General features: G+C 45.4%; 1 protein-coding gene across 4 annotated transcripts in view; it reads right to left on the bottom strand.

The window, feature by feature from the left end:
• The window catches only part of NSUN7 (NOP2/Sun RNA methyltransferase family member 7), a 70,306-nt gene that overhangs the window by 42,548 nt on the left and 4,723 nt on the right, over window positions 1-23,035 (bottom strand). For 2 of the 4 annotated variants that reach the window (XM_059721665.1, XM_059721661.1), the window contains exons 2-4: window positions 16,946-17,096; window positions 2,089-2,244; window positions 639-728 (exon numbers count right to left, since the gene is read on the bottom strand). The gene's annotated coding sequence lies outside the window, so the exon portion shown is untranslated. Of the gene's footprint in view, window positions 1-638; window positions 2,245-16,945; window positions 17,097-23,035 lie in introns of all 4 variants that reach the window. The other 2 variants (XM_059721663.1, XM_059721662.1) reach the window with 2 other exon arrangements.

Below are 23,035 nucleotides of genomic sequence, written 5' to 3'. Positions count from 1 at the left end.
CTCCCAATGCCTGAAGAAGGGTGATTGTGACCAAAAGCTTGCAAAGAACTTTTTTCCAACTACTAATAAAAGATACCTCATCTACCCAAAGAACCTTGCCTTCCTTCCAATAAGTAATGTGAGTAAGGGTAACTAAGAAGCAAAGCCTGCTCATTGTTCTCTCCCTGTGGGTTGTGTGCAAACTTTACTTTTGCTTTTGCCTCATCAAGGACTAAGCAACAGAAACTGCTGTTACCATATTTTTTCACATATTGTAACTTCACTTATTGTATTTTCTGTGCACTCGTTTCCAGCAACTTATTTTTGGCGAAAATGTGCATATTCCTTGATATGATAAGGTACAATACTATTGTAGATGCAGATTATTTTTTGTGAATGTTTATTATTTTACATTCCTTCAAATGCAAGCAAGTCTTTTGTCTGAATTTTTTGCACTAAGTATCCTTCTACATGCTTTCCAGTTGTCAGTTAGTTTATCATGTTTACTGAACAAGTCGATATTTTGATTTAGTTTTTTCTTCTCAGAGATACCCATTTCCCCTCAGAAATACTCACTATCTCCCTCTCTGAGATACCCCTCTAAGATTCCCCTCAGAGATACTCATTTTATTTAGCATTTAGCCATAATCTTTCCATACCGTTCTTTCATACACACTTTATCTTCTATACCTCTGATCCGAACCTGTCACATCCATCAGTCGAAGGGGAGCATCTTTCAGGTTTCACATCTGTTAGAAATAGAATGAGGGGCTTGAACATTTTTTATTTCCATAGATTTAAGTGATATTAAAATTTTAAAGACATTTTGCCATCAGAGTAAAATTATCTTAAACATCGCCTTTTATCCAAGGCTTAATTCAAACTCCTCTTGTGTTCATCTCTGATCATTAAGAACCAGAAACAGACCGGATGGAATTCAGTAAATTAGCAGTAAGATAGCAATAAATTAATGTATGTGTGAGAAGGATTAACTCGTATAGAAAGATGAAGGGCTCAATGGATTCTTATTTAGTCCCTTTAAAGCCCATGGGAGTTTTGCTTCAATGAGGAATACAAAACTGATCTTAATTAATTATAATACATACGTACACACATTTGTGTGTGTGTAATGTAATCAAAAGAAGTTTAAATGGAGATGTAAAATACTTCTAAAATGTTTGAATGTTTTAAATTAGGCTGTCCAACTTCAGAGTAGCTGGGTGATACAGAGCAGCTGGATTGTACAGGACGGTTTATGGATTACAGTGTGTCAGCAGACCCGATTAATCAAGATTAATTAATCAAGTCTGCTGTAGTGTGCTAATTAGTGCACTTCAGCTAGTCTCTGCACCTCATGTATCAGCATCCCAGTGCTTCAAAATGGTGGTGGGAGCACTTTAAAGTTTGTTGAATGAGCTTAAGCTCCCCGCCGCCATTTTTGAAGCAGGTGGATGCTGATACACGAGACACTGTGGGTGCTTTAATTAAAGCAGCTTTCAGAGCCACTCTAAATCAAGTGCCCTTTTCCATCTCCCAGAGCAGATGACAAAACACCCCACAATCCCCTTCACTGCCGCCACCACATGGAGGATTCCTCCTTCCACTACTGCTGTGCAAGCAAGCCCCTTTTCTCCTTCCCCTCCCTAAAGAAGTGAGCTCCCTGACTTGTACCACCATGCACATGGTTCCCCTCATTGATGCCATACAAGCAGCAAAAGCCACCCCTTCCCCATCCGAGCCTCATACTGGCACTGACATGTGGGCATTGAACTCACCAGGCCTCCTGCTCTGCTCCAGAGGCTCCAGCCACCACAGCTATAGCAACTGAAGCAAGGGTGGCTAGGCAGGAGCCTGAGGGCTGCAATTTAACCCTTCACAGGCCAGATGTAGGTCATGTGCCATCAGTTGGATGGCTCTGTTAAATATTAACTGGAAATTTTCTCATTCTTAGTTTAGAAATTTAAGAAATTCTAACATACAGAATATTTTTCTACAATTAATGTTCACTAGTGGTATATTAAAAGAGTAGATTATAAGAGACAACATATTTTCATCCTCTTGATATTTCATTCACTTGAATGGTGGAGCAGGTAGATGCAGTAGGCATACTTCTCAATGGCTTCAAAGGAGGATGAAGGCTGCAGTGGGAAAGTAACTCCAGTTGTCTTGGATCTCCTTGCCAATGGTCATAGGTTTCTTATTCACCAAGATCTGTGCAGTGGGTGATGCGCAACAGCCTCCTCACATAAAGCATATCAAAAGCTCCTGAAATGACAACCAATGGTGACTGATAAAACTATCAGATCCATCCCACAGAATCCAATAAGGGAAGCACTTACCCATCTACCAACCTCTGAAGAAGTCCACCAGGCAATAAAACAGATGAAGAGCAACAAAGCATCTGGCCCTGATGGCATAGCAGCTGAGGTCTTTGAAGGTGGTGGGGAGACTATAACCAACAAGTTCCACACACTGTTTCTTAAAATATGGAACACTACTGACCTAAGGAATGCCAATTATGTCAGCATTTTTAAAAAGGGAGATAAGTCTGACTGTGGAAATTATTGATGTATTGCCCTCCTCCCCATCACTGGGAAGATCCTTGCTCAAAAATTCTTGAACCAACTGCTCCCTCTTGCTGAGGAAATCCTTCCTGAGTCTCAATGTGGCTTCAGACCATCAAGAGGCATCATGGACATGATTTTTGTGGCCTGACAGATCCAGGAAAAATGTCAAGAACAACAGCAGGAGCTGTATATGGCCTTTATCGATTTGACCAAAGCCTTTGATGAGGGGCAATGTGTAGGGGGTGCAGCCCCTGCAAAAAAGGCGCCACCAACATTGTTGGTGGTACCTGCGGGCCGTCGCCACTCACACCCCTCCACCAACACTGCCGGCGGCACCTGCAGGTGGTCAGCAATCCCACTCCCACCCCGCCACTGCTGACCACTTGCCACCCCCTCTTCCCCTGCTGCTGACAGTGCCGGTGGCATCTGCAGGAGCTCCCCACTCACCGCTGTGCTCCCACTGCCATGCTCCCACTGCCGCCAGTGCAGCCATGCCCCCCACAGTCGTAGGAGGCATGCACCGTTCATGCCTTCAACTCTGTTAACCATGAGGCTGTATGGAAGATCTTATTGAAGTTTGGCTGCACAGGAAAATTTATCACCATCCTAAGACTCCTTCATGACCAGATGACTGCCTCTATCCTATGCAGTGAGTCCATTACAGAGCCATTTGAACTGACCTTTGTCATTGAACTGCCATCAAGCTGGGTTGCATGATCACAGCAACTCTGTTTTCTGTCTTTGTTGCAGTCATCAAGATATTCATCTGTGACCATCTGCTACATGTCATCAGCAATGAGTACAAGATGCATGGGAACCGTTTAATCTTTCCCACCTATGTGCCAGAACCAAAGTTACTTTGGCCTTGATTGTGGAACTTCGCTGCGCCAATGATTGTGCTGTCATTGTACATACAGAGGAGGACCTACAAATGGCCCTGATCTTTTAACACCTTTTTCCTCAGGTGTCCGAAGGCTGCACTTACACATTTGAGGTGATGTTGGATTTCTTCATCAATGTCAGTCTTCTTCAAGAGATGGCTTCTGAGGTACAGGAAATTTTCAATGTTCTCTAGAGTCTCACTGTGAATCTGAATTACTGGAGCTGGGGACTGCTCATTAAGAGCATTAATTGAATCCAAGTTAGGTGACCACCCTAACCAGAAAGTAACAGAGTCTCTGTGGCCCAACCAGCATTTAATTATTAACCAGAAAGATTGAGAAAGCTTCACCCTTGTTTTAGTGAATAAACTATTTTGGAGCAAGTTGGCTGTTTTAGTGAATAAACTATTTTGGAGCAAGCTCCAAAACACTAAAAGCCAAAAAATTGTCCAGCTCTATTTTTTATCCAGGAATTATAATTAAACAGATCTATCTTACTGAGACCAATTATATTAAATAGTGTACTATGCTTTAGGGTTGTGCGAAGCAGGCAGTATTTGATTCAGATTTGAATTTGGCCCGATTCGGGGGACAATGAGTTGATTCTTTTCACTATTTTGAAGGTTCCTGTCTCAGTCTAGAGCAGTGGTTCCCATTTTTTTGGCCTGACCTGCTGCTGGGAGTGGAGGTGGTGGGGGAGCTTCTGGTATGTGGCCTGGCTCATCCTTTGTGTGCAGCACCACCAGGGTTGCCCCTGCGACCCTCATTTGGTTCACAACCCGAAGTTGTGAACCACTGGCCTTGAGGGTCAGAATTCTTTCTTGTCCTTTACTCTTTTGAGAAACAGAAATAGGTTAGAGTTATGAGGCTTAAAAGTTTTATTACCAACCAGTATTACCTGAAGAAAGAAGAAAGTAATAGATACAGGAATATTCACTACAGTTGCTAGTAAAAGGGAAAGGTGATAGGGAGAGTAGGCTGACTGGGACTGGAGAAAAGAGAAATGAACTGATAGTGGGGAAACTAGAAGCAAACCTAACAGAGCCAAGTGTCTAACCAGAAATCTATGAAAGAAGGCAGAGCTGAGGAAAGTAATAAAGTACAGCTCCTAATCAGAGAGGAGGTGAAAATGGGCCTCATTGTTTATCAGCTGCACAAAAAATGTCCTATGAGAAGGGACTCACACAGAAAAGTGCTGCTGAGAATACTTAAGGTTAAGTCTCATTTTATATATGTAATCTGTATGTGCTCACAGTACTGGGAAAATGAAAGATTATGCATCAGTTTTTCAGTTGCAAAGGCACTTCATTTTGACAGAAAAGCAAATGTTAATTTGCTAACTAAATCACAATGGGATGTTACAGGAAAAACAAAACTATAATTTCATTATTTGCTGATTCAAAACAATTTGATTTATTTTAGAAAGAAACTGGTCTCTATAATACGTTGTGGCAACTCTCCAATTGCAAACTTAGCAGAGGTAGTAACTAACACCAGGCACTGTCATCCACCAATAAATCATGGACTTGCTATTTTATGCACATTATATCAAACTTCATGAACACAAAACTTGATTGATTTAAATGATACTAAAAATATTATGATGGTAACAAAGAACTGTATCACTGTCTTTCCTCAGGGGGAATGTTAGCTCTAAGTACTGACATACAAAGGATATATACATCCCTGCTCAGGTCAAGGTATGTGCAAGAGGGGATTTTATCTCCCATGATAGATCAAGAGTTGGGGAAAGTCCCCACTTGCTTCTCTCTAAGACTAAAGGGTAATGGGAAACTGACATATTAAGCTGGCAGACTGGAAGTACTCAAATATTTGCTTGGAAACCAGGGACATTGCTGATTTTGGTTTTGGCACATGCACAAATTTCTTAGCTACCCTGTGCTCTCCCCAGCTCATGATATACTAAAAATACAAATAATATTTCTATTTAGTAATCTTTCAATAGAAATATTCAGTGATCATGATGTTAAACAGCAAGCATTATTGGTAACATCAGATCTTGATGGCTTTCTGTTTGTGAATGTTCACATATACTGCTATCTAAGGCAAAACTCTTACTGACCATTCTCTAATCATACAATTCTTAAAATAATACTTTAAGAAATCTTGAATTAGAAATATGTAAAATTTGTGAAAATATTGAAAGTTAGTTTCAGAACATCTTAATGCCATTACATATCTTTTTCTTTGAAGTTCAAAATAACAAATAATGTTATGAACCTTTCTCAGCAGCTTACTGGCTTAAGGTGTGGGTTACATTAGGTGCATTCCATAGTGACTGTTAGCGTAAGTACAAGCGCTGATAAAATACCAAGCAAAGGTAAGGTGTCAGACACACACCATGGAAACTATTTATACAGAAACAATATTGATTAATTAAAATTACAAGGAGGTCAGAAAGCCAGGTAAAGAATATGTAAAGGGAAGCGCAAGAGGATGATTTGGTGATAATGAAGAAAAAATGTTTTATTTATTCAATTTAAATGTGGCCCTTCCTGCGAAAGGCTTAGGTTTTGGCAAGATGTAAGAGAGAACATTCTTTCAGCAGCTGAAGACAACATTTTCAGGTGACAATGACATGAACAGCTAATTTAAACTTTGATTTTGTACTGTAGGAGTTACAAAACAGTACTTGTTTTCGTTCACCAAAATAGTGTTTTTAGGATCAGGGCTCAAGATTCAGGAATTGAAACAATGGGCCATATGTATTGGGGACCCTTTAATCATTACAGGGAAGAAGGGGCACAGCCCTTTAAAAAGAACAAGACAGGCTGGAGGCCATGCCCCTAGAGAGATATAAGGGAATGGTTGCATTTGTGAAGTGGTTCTGATCAAGCAGGTGGATAGAGTACCTGCTGAAGAAAGACAGACCCAGGGAACTAGTGGTATCTAAGTCTGGGGTAAAATAGATTGAGGCTTAACCTGTTAGATTCTGGGTGTATTCAGAAGGTTAAGTAGTGTAAAGAAAAGGATCTAGTGGAGAAAGAGAGGACCTACCAAGAGGTAATAACACTATAAACAACAGCACTAACATGGATAAAAAGGCACTAAGCAGAAAGAGGCCAAATGCAGGAAGTAGCAGACCAGGAGACTCAGTACAACCTCAGAACTGAAGGGAGCTATTCAGGTTGGCTAGACTTTATTTCTAAGAAATCTTACTTCTAAGAATAAGGTGTGGCAGGTAGGGGTGTGCGAAACAGGCCATATTTGATTCAGATTCAGCCCGAATCAGGGGACAGTGATTTGATTAGTTGATTCAGATCACTGTCCCGATTCAATTCAGCCAAATCTGAATCTGAAGATTCAATGCTGATTCAGAGAATCAGCGATTTGGCCATAGACACAACTTTAAATGTTTTTTCTACATACCACAAGGTACCAGGCAGAGCTTGTGAATGCTGAGATGGTGGGGCAGATGGAGCATCCCACAGGAGTGTGGGGGTGGGGCCCCTGTATGCTGGGCGGTGGACCCGGAAGTGGACTGGAAGTGCTTCTGGTACACTTCTGGGTCCACCGCCATGTGCTCTGGGGACACCTCCCCACCCCCCCGCGCTCCCATGGGATGCTCCATCTGCCCCACTGTCTCAGCATTCATGAGCTGCCTGGTACCTTGAAGTATGTCTGAATCATTGAATCTCTCTGAATCGATTCAGAGGGTTCCAATTCAATTCAGAGAGATTAAAGGGTCTCCTGATTCGATTTGGATTTGGAGATTTGGCCGCCGAATCTCCGCCAAATTGAATTAGTGACCGAAGCTTTGCACAGCCCTAGTGGCAGATAACATAAGTGGTGACACCTGTGAACAAGGGAATGTTGGAGCAGTGCAGAGTATATGGATGATGCTGTGGTAGGAGCAGGAAGAAGGTGTGAGCTACTACATCATACTACAAGACAGAGATGTAACAACCAGGTTCTGTGCTCTGGGTGTCAGTGTTGGCAGCTGGACTGGCAGCTGCAGTGGCCAAGCCAGCAGCAACACCAGTGGCTGCTGTTCTTTCACCCATCCCTAATTATGCTACTGCTATGTAGCGGTAGCAGAATGTGATCTGGTGCAGCTGATCTGCTTCATTGCATGAAATAGATGTCACCCATTGTCCCACAGAATCAGGTCCCCAGCAGCTGAGGTGCCATACTCAGATGCCCCTCTGTAAACAGGGAAACGGAAGAGAAACAGGGAAACAGAGGAATACCAGAGAATCCACTCTGGTGGAACTCATGCCAGGACTGTACCACAGTGTAACACTCCAGTGTGGTCCTAGGGCTGGGGTCAGCTGATTGGCAGTGCCAGCCCCAGAACCACACTGGAGTGGCAGTGAACATCTGGAAAATCCCCAAAGGCGGAACCTAGGAAGGTACTCCCAAAGTTTCAGGGACATACAAGATCAGACCCCTGAAGCCCCAGGACAGCCTCCCTGAGGTGGTGGGAGAGTATAGGCAGCTCTGGACTGCCTATACTCTCTTGTCTTAAAATCAACAGACATTGGCCACAAAATAGTGGCAGAAAATCGTACTACCTACACTGCAGCCACAATTTTGAGCATTTTTGTCATGACATGAGGCCTGGACATGAGGCCTGTTTGCTTGGCCTTTGTGATGCCATAAAAAAAATGTATGATGTCTGTCGCAGGGCACCTCGGTGCTCCTGCTCCTAGAGAGGAGAAACTGCCAGGGAGAGAGAGCCCTGGCAGAACATAATGAGCACAGCTGCAGGTTGCCGGGGCAACTAATGTGAGTCAGCTGGCCAGAAGGGGGCAGGGCCTGGCCCTCATAAAGCCCAGGGCTGAGGCCAGGCTAGCAGTTCTCTGCCAGCAGTCAGAGAGGCAGGAGCTCCTGGAGTTAGGATGAGGAGAAAAGCCTCACAGCAGGTACCGCTTGATTAGAGTTGAGCAATGCTAAGTTGTAGCCAGGTGGCTTTGAGCTGAGTTATAGCCAGGAGGCTCTAGTTTATGTTTGTGTTGTTGTGTATTGTGACCGGCGGTTTGGGTGAGGCTATTAGGGGTTGGAGGAGGCCTCATAGGGGGCTCACGGTAAAGTGAGGACCCCGGTGCCAGTGAGGGTGCAACCTCATACGGGGTGTATAGACCCCAGCTCTAGGGAAGGGCATTTTTGAAGCCCCAGCGTGGGTGGGGCGAGCTCCCAGGAAGGGGGCCATTTTGTAAGCCCAAGCGGGGCACAGCCAGGCGCCAGTGGGGGCGCAACCTACTCATAGGGACCCATAGCAGTGTGTGGGAACCCCGGCACCCAGGAGGGTGCAGCATACGGGGTGTATAGACCCCAGCCCTAGGGAAGGGCATTTCGGAAGCCCCAGCGTGGGCAGGGCGAGCTCCCAGGAAGGGGGCCATTTTGTAAGATGGGTTGCGTAGACCCCAGCCCCAGAGAGGGGCGATTGAGCCCAAGGGTGGGCATAGTGAGCCCCAGAAAGGGTGCAGCACAGTGAGCCCCGAAAGAGAGCAGAATAGCGATAACAGCAATTACATCTGCGAGGCTTGGGCTGCAGTATTAGGAGAGGTTGGAGCCGCAGAGCGCCCCCTGGCATCGGGGCATTATAATGGGCAGCCTCCCGCTTAATTAACATCTTAATTGAACTAATTAACATCAAGACGTGGCAGGCGAGAAGGCGGGCGGTTGCCACAGGAACAGGTGAGTGGGCCGCAACTTGGCTCGGAATCAATGCCTGTTACATGCCACAAAGGCAATTTCTGTTTACAACTTCTGGCTGCTGTTATCCTGCCTCTCTCTCTACTTTTCATTGTCTCTGGGCTTTTCCCTTCTCTCAAGTATACCTCCCTATTACCAGAAATAGCAGGAAGTTTCTTTAGGTGTTTGTCTGGAGTCCACTTGATCTGGCAACATAAGCTAGTTAGTTCCTTGTTGCTTTAAGGTCCATTATCTACTAATGGAACATTTAAGCAAATCTCCCCATCTCAGTCCAAATACAATTAATCCCTTCTTTCCCCTATATGAGCTAGTCAAGGAAACCAAGGCATTCAATATTATTGTAACATGAAAACATTTAAAATTGGAAATACTATAATAAAACCTTAGTCTTCTATATCATGTCACTAGAAAACCAACATGAAATTAACCCTCATTTTCGTGAATATAATTTTTGTAACTAAGTTATAAAAATGCAGGATTTTCCTAACGTTTCCCTCCCTCTCCCCCTTCTATGACTTAGGTTCCTATACTTTTGTGTGCCTTGTCCTCCTCTTCTCATTTCTGAATAGATCAGTTCTTTTCTAGTTTCTCCTTACATTGCTTGTTTCATACTAAAATAAGAGGAAAGTGTTAGCCCTCACTGATATGGAGAGCGGGCGCATTAATATCCCCATTCCTCCAACCTATTCTTACAGCTTGATCTTAGTTGATTTGATTGAAGTCAACTCCAAAACACCCTCTGAATTTAGTGGTGCAGGATTATTACATCATTGTCTTAACACTTTCCCCTTTCACTCTACTAGTAAGACTGGCTTTGATTTCACTGGGCACATCTACACGTGCAATTAGTATGCCTAAATAAACTCTGGTGCAGTTAGTGCTGGAGTCAGCTGCTCCCAGGCAAAGTGTCTTTATGGGCACCCAGGACCACAACAGTTAGAGGCAGGACAGAGTAGCCGTGGGATGGCACAGGGCTTTGGGGGGAGAGGGGAGGGAGGGTCATCCCTGGGCTCCAGTTGGTGGTGTCAGGCAGCAGAGGGACTGGCTGGGACAGGAGGGTCCTAAAGTGTGGGACTGGGTGGCAGGCAGCCCCTGCACTTTCACACCCTCCTGCCCCAGCCTGCCCTGGTCACTGTCTACGTGAGCATTTCCGTGGAGATGATTACTTCTCTGTAAGATAGTACTGTCTCAGGGTCAGCCAAAAGAAGAGGTTGGATGCTACATCTTCTAGAAGGGGGAACCGGCCCAGGACAGACATGTTTACAGTATCAGCTTTGCCATCAAGAATCAGATCATCAGTCAACCTACAGAACTCCTTGTTGGCATCTTATAACCCTCTGTCGTAAGCTCAGGAACAACCAGTACACCACCGTCATCAGTATATATGCCTCAATGCTTGATGCTGATGATGATGACAAAGAACAGTTCTATTCCAACTTTGACCACATACTGACTAATACTTGCAAGGGGGACAAGATCATTCTCCTTTGTGACTTCAGTGCCAGAGTTGTATGTGACCCTGAACTCTGGAGTGGCATCATTGGAAAGGAAGGAGTAGGGAAAGCCAACTCCAATGGCATCCTTCTCCTGAGCAAAATGCATGGAGCATAGTCTTGTCAACATGAACACAATCTTCAGACAGTGTGACAAATACAAGACCACCTGGAGACCCCTTTGCTCTAAGCACTGGCACCTCCCTGACTATGTTACTGTTATCACCCATGATTGAATGGATGTCCATATCACACAAGCCATGTGAGGAGCCAATGACTGCTGGATAGATCACTGCCTTGCCAGATCTATTATGAATATCCAACTTGCTCCAAAACACTAAAAACAGCCAAAAGCAATGTGAAGGACTCTCAACCCCAAAGCTCTTTGTAACTTCCCATGCCGCTCAGTAGTGCATTTCACCTGCACTGACTTTTCAGGCACTGCCATCCCTTTAGTGGTTGACAGTTCGCCATCCAGTCAGATATTGCAGACGGTGCTCAGGGGTTCTCTCCTGCCATGTCTTTGTTGAAATAAATTTGTTATTGGGAGGATGATCTTAAGTCCTGCCTCTCTTGGGTCCCTTCTTCAATCTTTCCATCTGGCTTTCCGCCTCGGGACTCTGCCTCCACTACACCCTGCCTTACACCAATCATATGTTAATTCCACGCCATGACTAGCATGTGTCACAGCACAGGTTAACTAGTTGTCCCTTTTTGAGTCAGTATAGCCCAGTTTTAACAGTGTACCATCCCGTTTCAGGCCATACAACAGCTGGCCTGCACTTTTACCCATCACATATTACCTTGCTCCCTGGTGTGCTTTGGTCCCTCTCTGGTTTGAGTCCACAGCTGCCCACAGATCCTTTTCTCTCTTGTCTTCAGGTTGGATGTCGTCCCACTCACAGCTGGCCAAATCTGGGCTCTGTTTTGGGTAAGTAGTCAGGTCTTCCTGGGCTGAACTTATTCCTGGCTGACCTCTCCTGGGACTGCCACCATATGCCCTATGAGGAGCTGCAAACAGCTCCAGGCTGCTCTGGGCCCTCTGGAGGACTCACATTCAGTCCTCCCTTATCAACATCCAGCGGGGTTTTTATGCCTCCCTCAGGGGGCCAGCTGGCGAATCGGTGTCGGCACGCCGCCATAAAGTGGGTCCATGCTGGCACTGGCACCATTCTTGGATCTCCCCTGGCCTGTGGCAGTTTTTTCTCTTCTTTCTTTAGAGCGGCATTTTTTTTTTCCTTCAGCAGCCCCATTCCGGCTACACTTCTGGTCCCCAGTGGCATCCTGCCAGCTCTGCACCTCTCCTCCTTTAGGTGAGTTTCTTTCCATGGCAGCGTTCCCACCACACTCTTCAAGACCAAATGATCTGTAAGGATCTTCATCACTGTCTTCACAGAAAGCTCTCTGCCCTGTTCACAAATGAAGGCAACATTGAGAAACTCTGGATTTAAAGCCACCATGCATATGGCCTGTGCTGAATCCATTGGCTATATTGCCCATTGACACTGTAGCACATTGGGGTCCCAGGGGCAGCCATAACACCCCCTGCAGGCTCCATGACCGTGCCCTGCTCCATTCCTAGGGCACCCTTCCGTCTCGCCTGCTACACCTTGATGGAACAATGATAAAAAGGGAGACTGCCCACAGAACTTTGCATAGCCCTGGTTCCATTGAAACCCCACTAGGGTCCTCAGAACCCTATTAGCTCTCAATAATCCTCAGCCCCTCACTGGGCCTCTACAGTCAACTGTGCCTGGCAGGGCATCCAAAGCCTTAAGGGTTAATTGCATGGCTCCAAATCCTCCCCTACACCATGTCCCATGCTTCACAGGTGGTACTATAACATTGTTCCCTCTGTTAGGGCTTCAGCCTCCTCAGCCTCTGCCTCTTTACTCTAGATAGGCCTTCTAGCCTGGGCCCACTGTGTCAGACTTGGCTTTGAGGCATTATCTCTTGCTTGTTCTTTCTCATCACTGGGCCCCTGGCCCCTGTCTGCCAGGCTCCAGGCTCCTGGTGCCAGGCTCCGTCCCCCTATCTCACTGCCGCCTTATACTGTCTGCCCACTCTGGGCTCAATAACTGCTTGAGCCTTGAGCCTTCCCCTGGCAGGGCCCAATGCTATTGCATGCCTCCCAGGCACTAATGGGACCTCCTTAACCACCCCTTACAGCCCCATCCCAAACCACTGGTATAAACACAAGCCCTCGGGCTATAACATAAATTACAACAGTGAAAGTAGTCCTCTGCCCCTTTAAGAGGGAAAAACTTCCTTCACCCTTGGGCCACCATACCTCCCAGCCTGGCTCCTTGTGAGTCCCCTGAGTCCGAGCATTCCTAGAGGCAGCAGAGCAATCAGACTAGTGTCCCTGGGTGGCTTTCCTGGGCAGGAACTCCTTCCCTTGCAGCTGCCAAGGAGAGCCCCCCGCCGAGTCAGCCCCAGCCTTGGGCTTATAAACTCCCAGGGCCCTACCTACCTCTGGTCAGCAGACCACCCACAGGTGCCTGCTAATTGCTCCCTTAGCCTATTGCCCTGGTAACCTGCAGCTGCTGTATCCTGCCTAGCCTGCAGGGCTCCCTGGCTAGACTGCTTCTGCTCTTCAAGGAACAGAGGGTACCAGGCTGTCTGTTACAGACACCAAGACTCAATGAGAGCAACACCAATATTTAAGCTCTCCTCCAGTGCAAGAATAGGGCTTTTTTCTGTTTGGCAAGATGGCACCTCATCTCAGCAGAAGAAGGAGATGTATCAGCTCCTCAAAGCCAAAGCTCAAAGGAGGATCTGGGAAATCAAAAACCAGCAGTGGTAAGATAAAGCCAAAGAAATCTAGCTCTATGCTGACAAACATGAAATGCATAACATTTGCCATGCAACAACGGCCATCTATGACCCAGTTTCCCATGGTCCTACTTTCCTGTGATTGCAGGATGGCTCAGTGTTCCTCAATGACAATGAATCTATCCAAGCTAGATGGAAAGAGCACTGTGAGGCATTCCTGAACCATCAGTTCACTGGGGCAGATACCACCATTGAATTCATCCCCCAACACCCTGAAAAACATGTTGCCCGTGCTTGTTTGGTACAGAGCTAGATGTGGCTTTACACAGATGAAAACACCTTGGGGAAAGTGTTCACCAGTTGCTGTGCTTATGCTCTCTGCCATTGGTGACACGTAGAGGGGGGCTCACAAGTGCACATGCAACCCCTGAACGTGGTGATGCACCCCCTATGAAAAGGTGGTCCGCAATCACTGCTGGCCACTGCTGATGCTGCCAACAGCATCTGCAGATGGTTGCAGATGGTCAGTGCTCACCACCCCCACCCCCCTCCACCACCGACACAGCCGCGGCTGTCTGCGGGAGCTTGTCACTTACTGCTCCCTGCCAACAGCGCCGCCACCCCCTGCCGCGGCTCGCCATGGCCCCCCAGCTGCCAGGGGCATGTGGTGTTCATGCTTGCTGCTCAGGGTGCAGAGTGTCTTCTTGCCTTCATGAGCCTGGGGGCCAGTACAATGGAAACTTGAATTTCCAATCCTGGTTCCCCATATGAACTATGGACCAGACTTCTGGGACTCTAGGAGTTTTGTGTGATGCAGTCATGTCATTTTTCTTCTCTTGTCCTGTTTCATAATTCCTGGACCTACCTGACATGTTACCCTACCATTTTGGATATTGTATAGTACAACCTGTGTCACTTGTATTAGGGTGTGACTTGCTTAATATGTAGTGGGTTGCCAAATTAAGAATGAGCTGCTTAGCTGTTTGCTGCAACGTTTATGGCAAAGGTGCCACTCTTCCAATCAGCTTGGAGCTCATCAGTGGTCCTACCCAGCAGATCAAAGAAGCAGTGCCCTTTGAAATAAAAGCTGTGGCTAATAGCTGGAGTGCCCCAGCAGTCCTGCATAGATCTTCACTAAAGCTCTGTATTGCCCCAGTTACTTTGCTAAACCTCATCTTTGCAGGGGGGAGGGGTAGAAACCCAGCCTAACAAAATGGGTTGTACTGTACTAGCAAGCAGCATCCTGGATTTTGTACTAGAAAAGAGCAGTGGTACTTAGTCAACAGATTAAGATAGGTACCTGAATGTCTCCTCATTATAGTCCCACTCCTGGACCTGCTTGGCACTAAGTTTACCTTTGGCATGGGTATGCAGAAACTCAGGACTCTTTCGAGTTCTAAAGTACTGCATAATATTGTTTACTTTAAGAGCCTGTTCTTCCCACATTTTTATGCTAGATCAGCATCCCCCACAGTTGCCTCCCTTATGGGACTTTCAAGAGCAAATTCCACTGATGTCTGTAGCAACTCCCACATAGTAAACAAGAAGGGATGGGTCAATCGATACAAGTGGTGAGGGAGCAAGCCAATGCACTTCAGCATCTTTAGGGTCTGGCAGAAGCTTTCAACCAGCCCATCATCTCTCTTCTGGTGATAAACAGAAGTCCAAATAGAATTTATTTAAATCAAGACACACCCTTCCTTTATTAAGGGTGATATAATTGGTTTCCTGATCTGTCAGAATCTCCTGGGGCTTACTTATGCTCACAAAGAGCTTTGAGAGTTTCAAGGCAATGCATTACCGTAATACAGTGAGTCTGTCTCTAGATATGGTGATATAGTCAATTAGTATTGGTATAGAATGATACTCTCCTGCATTTTTTTTCTAGGGCCCCAACAAGAACGCTGTGCTTTAAAACAGGAGCCCTCCAAGAAGAGGGAGGAAAATACGACTGATTATCTCTTCTGAGCCAAAAATTTGGAGTTCTAGTTACAAGGCATAGAAATGCTCAACTTCCTGGTAGACTTTGGGCTAGTAGAAGCAGCCTAAAATTTGGGAGAGAATCTTTTCATTGCCAAGATAGCCATAGTTGGGTTCAGAAATGATCTGAGAACTCTTCCCCTTTTTTCCTTTCTCCTGACATTTCCTGCTTATTAATTATTTGAATATGTTTCTTTTCGACACTGCCCATGAAGAGAATATATTTCCTTATATTCCTGATTCTCAAAACCTCTCACTGACTTCACTACGAACTGGCTAAAAGCAGAGTAAAACCTTGATATAGAATCTGGAGATGACCTCATTATTACTATTATTATTTTTAATGTTAGCTAGTGAGCATGGCTATTGGTACTTCAAATAAGACTATATTTGTTCAAGTATTGAATTCCATTCATATCAGTGAGTAAACATGTTACACTGGACTATTCCATTTTGTTCTTCTATGGTTATACTGGCTTCTTGAGCAAAACTGAGACGTGCTAACTTGATCTGAATCGAAACAGCTAGTAGAGTTCCCGTAAACTTCTGCTGATATTGTATCTGTACATGGATCTGACCCAAGCGGAACATCGTGTACATCAGCATTTCATAACCTAGTACGTGATTTCAAACACAAAGCATTTCCCTTAGATACTCCTGTAATTAGATCTGATGTACTTCACAGGAGAAAAAAACAGTTCAGTTCATCAGGTTAAAATGAAAGGAAAATATCAAGCAAACAACTGAAGGATAAAGGTTGAGAGTGTTTTTATATTTACCATCTACCTATCCTCTTAAAGTCTTTCCATCTCCCACATTCCAGGACTGTGATATTTCCACTGTAGTGTTTCACAGTACTGCAAATTATAAGAACACCAAACCCCCAAAACATATACCTATTAGAAGATGATGTCCTTTAGTTTTTCAACTGTGTACGTGTTAGCAATATAATTAAACATAGTAGCAAGAACACAGGATTTGAACGTTCATTTAAACAGATCAGTAATAAATAAAATTATGTTGATTTAACATTAAATTCTAATGACTTATAAACATTGGGTCTTAATCTCCTCTCATTCACAACTGTTTACATATTTGACTTCATCAACAAGCTGAGTTTCTGTTGATTTATAGTGGTATCAACTCTGGGAGAAAGTGAAATAGCTATAACTGTTATCAAGTTCTCCTTCATTTTTCTTTTCTTCAGGCTAAATAATCATCCCAATTCTTCTAACCTTTCTTTTCTAAATTGTATTTCCAAGGCCTCAAATCATTTTGGTGTTCTCTGCTGAATTGTTTCCAATTTCTCTATTCTTGAAGGGCAATATTCAAAACTGGGTGCAATACTCCAGATAAGACCTCACCAGTTTGAATATAGTAAAAGAATCACTTCCCTTGACTTTCAGGAGCCACTCCTGTTAATATAACCCAGAATGCTATTGATTTGTTTTGCAGCAGTAACATGGTGTTGAATCATGTTTAGCTTGTGGTCCACTATAATCCCCAGGGCCTTGTCAGCAGTACTGCACCCTGATCAGTCATTTACCAATGTATATACGTGCATTTGATTGTTCCATCTTAAGTCACGTACTTTGCATGTGTCCTTATTGAATTTCATCCAGTTTATTTCAGACCATTTTTTTCAGTTTTTCAAGGTCATTTTGAATTCCAGTCCTGTCCTCCAAAGTGTCTGTAGTTACATCCATCTTGGTTCCCTCTGCAGATTTACTTACTCTCAGCCTCTAAATAATTCATATGAACTGATATTAATATTTTAATCATTAATTGCTTGATTAATCACTTAATATTACAATATTAAACAGTACCAGATCCTGACGGACCCCTGGGTACCCCCCACTCAAATATCTTCTCCCTGTCAGACACTTAGACTGATGGCTACTCTGTGGGAATGTCTACACATGCATTAAGGTCCTTTTCCTAATGCACATTAAATTTAGTACCTCCAAAGTGAGGGTGCCTGTACATGAGCCAGGAGGCTGCTCCAAAGCGCTGTAATTACAGCACATCGGAACAGATTTGATTAATTGAGTCAGCTGGAGCATAGTAATTACTGTGTTTCAGCCAGCCTCCACGTCTCAGGTATCAGCATCCCTGTGCTTCAAAATGGTGGCAGGTGTGCTTTATCTAAAGCTCATTCAACGAGCTCTTGGAGCTGCTCTAATTAAAGCGGCCTTCCCTTCCCACCCCCCACCCCCGAGCATGTGCAAAAACTCCCTGAGGTAGTAAACAAATGTACATCAAGCTGCCTTAATGTGCAGTAACAAATGCAAACAGTTTTTAAATGACACAGTGTGCAGTAGTCTATTTTACAGCACATTAACTATAATCACATTTTTTTAAGTGACACTTTAATGCACAGTAAAATAGGCTACTGTGTATTAAAGCACATGTGTAGACATACACTGTGAGTATGATAATTGCTTTGAGCATTTGTGTGTCAGCTTACAGTAGTTTCATCTAGACAGTATTAAACTAGCTTTCTAATGAGTATGTCATGACATACATTGTCAAAAGCCTTGCTAAAGTCAAGGAGCCTTTGTACACACCACAAAATTGGCCTTTAAAGCAGGTTAAATGACCTTTTGCACTGCTTTAATGGCATTGCTGTTTGCACGTTCGGCAGTTTATTGTGCATTAATGGCACTGCTGTTTGCATGTTTGGCCGCATATTTCATGGTAAATGACTTTGGGATGTAGCAAAATAAAACATGTCTGAGGTGTTTTAGATTGCTACCTTAGTAGCCGCAGAGGGAAGCACTAGGCCCTGTGCAGCTTAGGGGTTGTGCAGGCAGCCCGCTCAGGCAGCCTTTGCAGGCAGGCTCCACTGAAGGGGAAAAAAAAAAAAAAAAAGCGGTGAGCCTGATTTTTTTTCCTCCCCAGAGCCTGCCTGTCTGCCTGAGCTGCGTGGGGGCCCGGTGATTCCCTCCATGGCTGTGGTGCCCCCCGGGACCACCTGGGCTGGGTGACTGTGGGCAGATGTCTCCTGGGGGATGCTGACGCCACCTCGGAGGGAAGCACCGCCCCCTACTCCACAGCTCAGGGACCACTCAGCCCACCGGCCTCTCACTCTCACTCTCACTCTGCCTGCCGCTGGAGAGGCAGATAAGAATCGGGCCTCAACCCTGTGTACATGCCACGGGGGTTTACTTCGATTTAAATTGACGTGGGGTTTTAAAAACCCACTGCTTCAATTTAGACCAAAGTAAACCCACATGGCATGTACAAGCGGCCAAGGTATATCACATCCACTGATTCCCCGCCTCATTCACAAAGCTTGCCATCTTGATGTAGAAGGAAATCAAGTAGCTCAGGCATGACTTATTCTTGACAAATCCATGCTGACTATTTCTAATCATTTTGTTGTCCTTTCAGTGCTTAAAAATAGATTCCTTGATGACATGCTCCATAATCTCTTTCAGTATCAAGGATAAACTGAATGGTCTACCACAAAAACAAGGGTCTAATGCTGTTTTAACTAATGAACTTTAGATTCACTCATGTTGTTATTTTGATTTAACTTCCTTGAGTTTTCCCCTGTACACAAGTGATAATATTTGAGTTAGAGTCTAATTCTCCAACGTATTATTCAGGATAACAAAGAAGAAACAGTTTTCATGTGAGAAGTTTCATTGTCATTGGACACATCTACACGAGACACTAAGTGTGCAATAGATTAATTCTACTGTGCATTAGCATGTCATGGCAAAAGCCATGCTAATGTGCAATAAAATTAGTCTACTGTGCATTAGCATCACAAAAAAGTATGCTGACACTGCTGTGCAGTAGCACCGATTACAGTGCATTAAGTTAATACCTGTTATTACAAGTACTAAACTTAATCTTCCGTAATTACAGCACATTAATGAATGTGTAGACACACTCATTAAGGGCTAGATTTTATCCATCTATTTGGCATCTATGTGCACTTAGGTCTTATGTGCAATTCATTCTACCCTATTCAAACCCTGAAAACTTATTAATATATCTTAAAAAAATGCTGAATTCGACAGGCTCGGGGCTTTAGTAGGGGAGGCAATGTGGGACCGGGAAGGGAAGGTGAATGGGGTGCATGAAGAGTGGTTGTTGCTCAAAGACATGATCCTTGAAGCACAAAAGAAAACTGTTTCTGCAAAGAGGAAAGGTAGCAGAAGGGCTGGCAAGCCCTCCTGGCTTAATAGGGACATTACAGTCCTTTTTAAAAAGAAAAAAGAGGTGTAAGCACAGTGGAAGCTAGGGATGCTCCCCAAGGAGAGCTATACAATAGTGGCCGGCACTTGTAGGAAAATGACCAGGAAAGCCTAGGTGGTGACTGAGTTTAGGTTAGCCACAGGAGTCAAGGACAATAAGAAGTCCTTCTTTAGGTATATAGGCAGTAGAAGGAAAACAAATGGAAGTGTGGGACCCCGGCTTAACACCTCAGGACAGCTGGTAACTGACATTCAGGAAAAAAATGAACTCCTGAATGCCCACTTTGCTTCAGTATTTCACTGGACCAAGGGGAAAGACAAGCGAGATAAGGCTTAAAGGGGGCATGCCGGGAATGACACCCTCCCTACTGTGGATGCTGAGCTGGTGCAATACCAACTAGAAAAGCTAAACATTTATAAGTCAGCAGGACTGGATGGACTTTTTCAAAAAGGGGAGGAAGGAGGACCCGGGCAACTATAGACCGGTCAGTCTCACCTCCATCCTTGGTAAAGTATTTGAAAAAATTATCAAGGCTCACATTTGTGAGAGCCCGGCAGGGCAAATTATGCTGAGGGGAAACCAGCATGGGTTTGTGGCGGGCAGATCGTGCCTGACCAACCTAGTCTCTTTCTATGACCAGGTTACAAAACGCCTGGACACAGGAGGAGGGGTGGATGTCGTATACCTGGACTTCAGGAAGGCCTTCGATACGGTATCCCACCCCATACTGGTGAACAAATTAAGAGGCTGTGATGTGGATGACTGCACAGTTCGGTGGGTGGCGAATTGGCTAGAGGGTCGCACCCAAAGAGTCGTGGTAGATGGGTCGGTCTCGACCTGGAAGGGTGTGGGCAGTGGGGTCCCGCAGGGTTCGGTCCTTGGACCGATACTCTTTAATGTCTTCATCAGCGACTTGGACGTGGGAGTGAAATGTACTCTGTCCAAGTTTGCAGATGACACAAAGCTATGGGGAGAAGTGGACACGCCGGAGGGCAGGGAACAGCTGCAGGCAGACCTGGATAGGCTGGACAAGTGGGCAGAAAACAACAGGATGCAGTTCAACAAGGAGAAATGCAAAGTGCTGCACCTAGGGAGGAAAAATGTCCAGCACACCTACAGCCTAGGGAATGACCTGCTGGGTGGCACGGAGGTGGAAAGGGATCTTGGAGTCCTAGTGGACTCCAAGTTGAACATGAGCCGGCAGTGTGACGAAGCCATCAGAAAAGCCAATGGCACTTTATCGTGCATCAGCAGATGCATGACAAATAGGTCCAGGGAGGTGATACTTCCCCTCTATAGGGCGTTGGTCAGACCGCAGTTGGAGTACTGCGTGCAATTCTGGGCGCCACACTTCAAGAAGGATGCGGATAACCTGGAGAGGGTACAGCGAAGGGCAACTCGTATGGTCAAGGGCCTGCAGACCAAGCCCTACGAGGAGAGACTAGAGAAACTGGACCATTTCAGCCTCCGCAAGAGAAGGTTGAGAGGCGACCTTGTGGCTGCCTATAAGTTCATCACGGGGGCACAGAAGGGAATTGGTGAGGATTTATTCACCAAGGCGCCCCCGGGGGTTACAAGAAACAATGGCCACAAGCTAGCAGAGAGCAGATTTAGACTGGACATTAGGAAGAACTTCTTCACAGTTCGAGTGGCCAAGGTCTGGAACGGGCTCCCAAGGGATGTGGTGCTCTCCCCTACCCTGGGGGTCTTCAAGAGGAGGTTAGACGAGTATCTAGCTGGGGTCATTTAGACCCAGCACTCTTTCCTGCTTATGCAGGGGGTCGGACTTGATGATCTATTGAGGTCCCTTCCGACCCTAACATCTATGAATCTATGACTTCACCCAGGAGTGCTGAAGGAGCTGACTGAGGTCATCGTAGAATCCCTGGCAAAGCTCTTTCAGAATTCGTGGTGCACAGGAGAAATCCCTGAGGATTGGAAAAGGGCCAACATTGCCCATCTTCAAGAAGGGGAAGAGGGAGGACCTGGGCAACTATACCTCCATCCCAGGGAAAATCAGCCTAACCTCTCTCCCAGGGAGAATCCTGTAAAAGCTCAATAAAGAATCTATGTGTGATACGCTTGCGAAAGGTAAGATTCTGAATGACAGCCAGCATGGCTTTGTCATGGGTAGGTCTTATCTTACCAATCTCATCTCCTTCTACAACCAAGTCTCTCGCCACCTGGACATGGGAGATGAGGTAGACGTTATATACCTAGACTTCCAAAAGGCTTTTGATCTAGTATCTCAGATATCCTTGTGGAAGAACTGGAAGATTGTGGGCTGAGCTGCTTGACGGTTCAGTGGGTGGGAAACTGGCTACAGGGCAGTGAGATTCCTCATGAACGGATCTGTGTCGTCCTGGCGTGAAGTGGCCAGTGGTGTCCCTCAGGGTTTCTGTGCTTGGACCAGTCCTTTTCAACATCTTTATCAATTATTTGGATGGGGGAGTGAAAAGCTCACTGGCCAAGTTCATGGACGACACCAAGTTATGGGGCAGTGTGGTCACGCCAGAAGATAGGTTGAAGATACAGGCAGACTTGGACAGGCTCGAGAGTTGGGCAGACTAGCACCAGATAAAGTTTAACACTTCGAAGTATAAAGTGCTCCATCTGGGGGCAAACAGCCCTTAACATACATACAGGCTTGGTAGTGTCAGCTTGACTTGCACCACGGCCGAAACGGACCTGGGGTAATGATTGACCATCGCATGAATATAAGCCATCAGTGCAAGGCGGTGGTCAGCAGAGCAAATAACACGCTGGCATGCATCAACCGATGCATCTTGTGTAAAACTAAGGAAGTGATACTCCCACTGTACTCTACACTGGTGAGACTGCATTTAGAGTACTGCATCCAGTTCTGGGCACCTCACGTCATTAAGGACGTGGAAAAGCTTGAGAGGGTCCAGAGAAGAGCCACCCATATGATCAGGGACTTCCAAGGCAAGCCATATGAGGAAAGGCTGAGGGACCTGGGCCTCTTTAGCCTAAAGAAGAGAAGGTTGAGAGGGGACTTGATAGCGGCTTACTGTTATATCAGAGGAGTGCATCAGGAGCTCGGTGAGCAGCTGTTCACTAGGGCACCCCTGGGGAAGACCAGAACCAATGGATACAAACTACCTGCAAGGCCACTTCAGGCTCAATGCCAGGAAAAACTCCTTCACAGTCAGGGTGTCCAGACTGTGGAATAAACTCCCTCCAGAGGTGGTGCAGTCACCTACCCTGGAGGTTTTCAAGAGGAGACTGGACAGTCACTTCACTGGGGTCACCTAACCCCAGTTGTCTTCCTGCCTAGAGCAGGGGGGCTGGACCCAATGATCTGCAAGGTTCCTTCCAGCCCCTAACAAACTATGAATGAATTTATGAATCTTCTATTGTAAAACACCATCATCTTATTCTTAAGTCTGAGTCACCAAAAATAGTGAGGAAAATGAGGAGGGGGAGGACAAGGACATGCCCACCTTTTGTA

The sequence above is a fragment of the Alligator mississippiensis genome, chromosome 2, assembly GCF_030867095.1.
Source record: "Alligator mississippiensis isolate rAllMis1 chromosome 2, rAllMis1, whole genome shotgun sequence".
NCBI classification, from domain to species: domain Eukaryota; kingdom Metazoa; phylum Chordata; order Crocodylia; family Alligatoridae; genus Alligator; species Alligator mississippiensis.
This window is presented reverse-complemented; position numbering and strand designations above follow the sequence as displayed.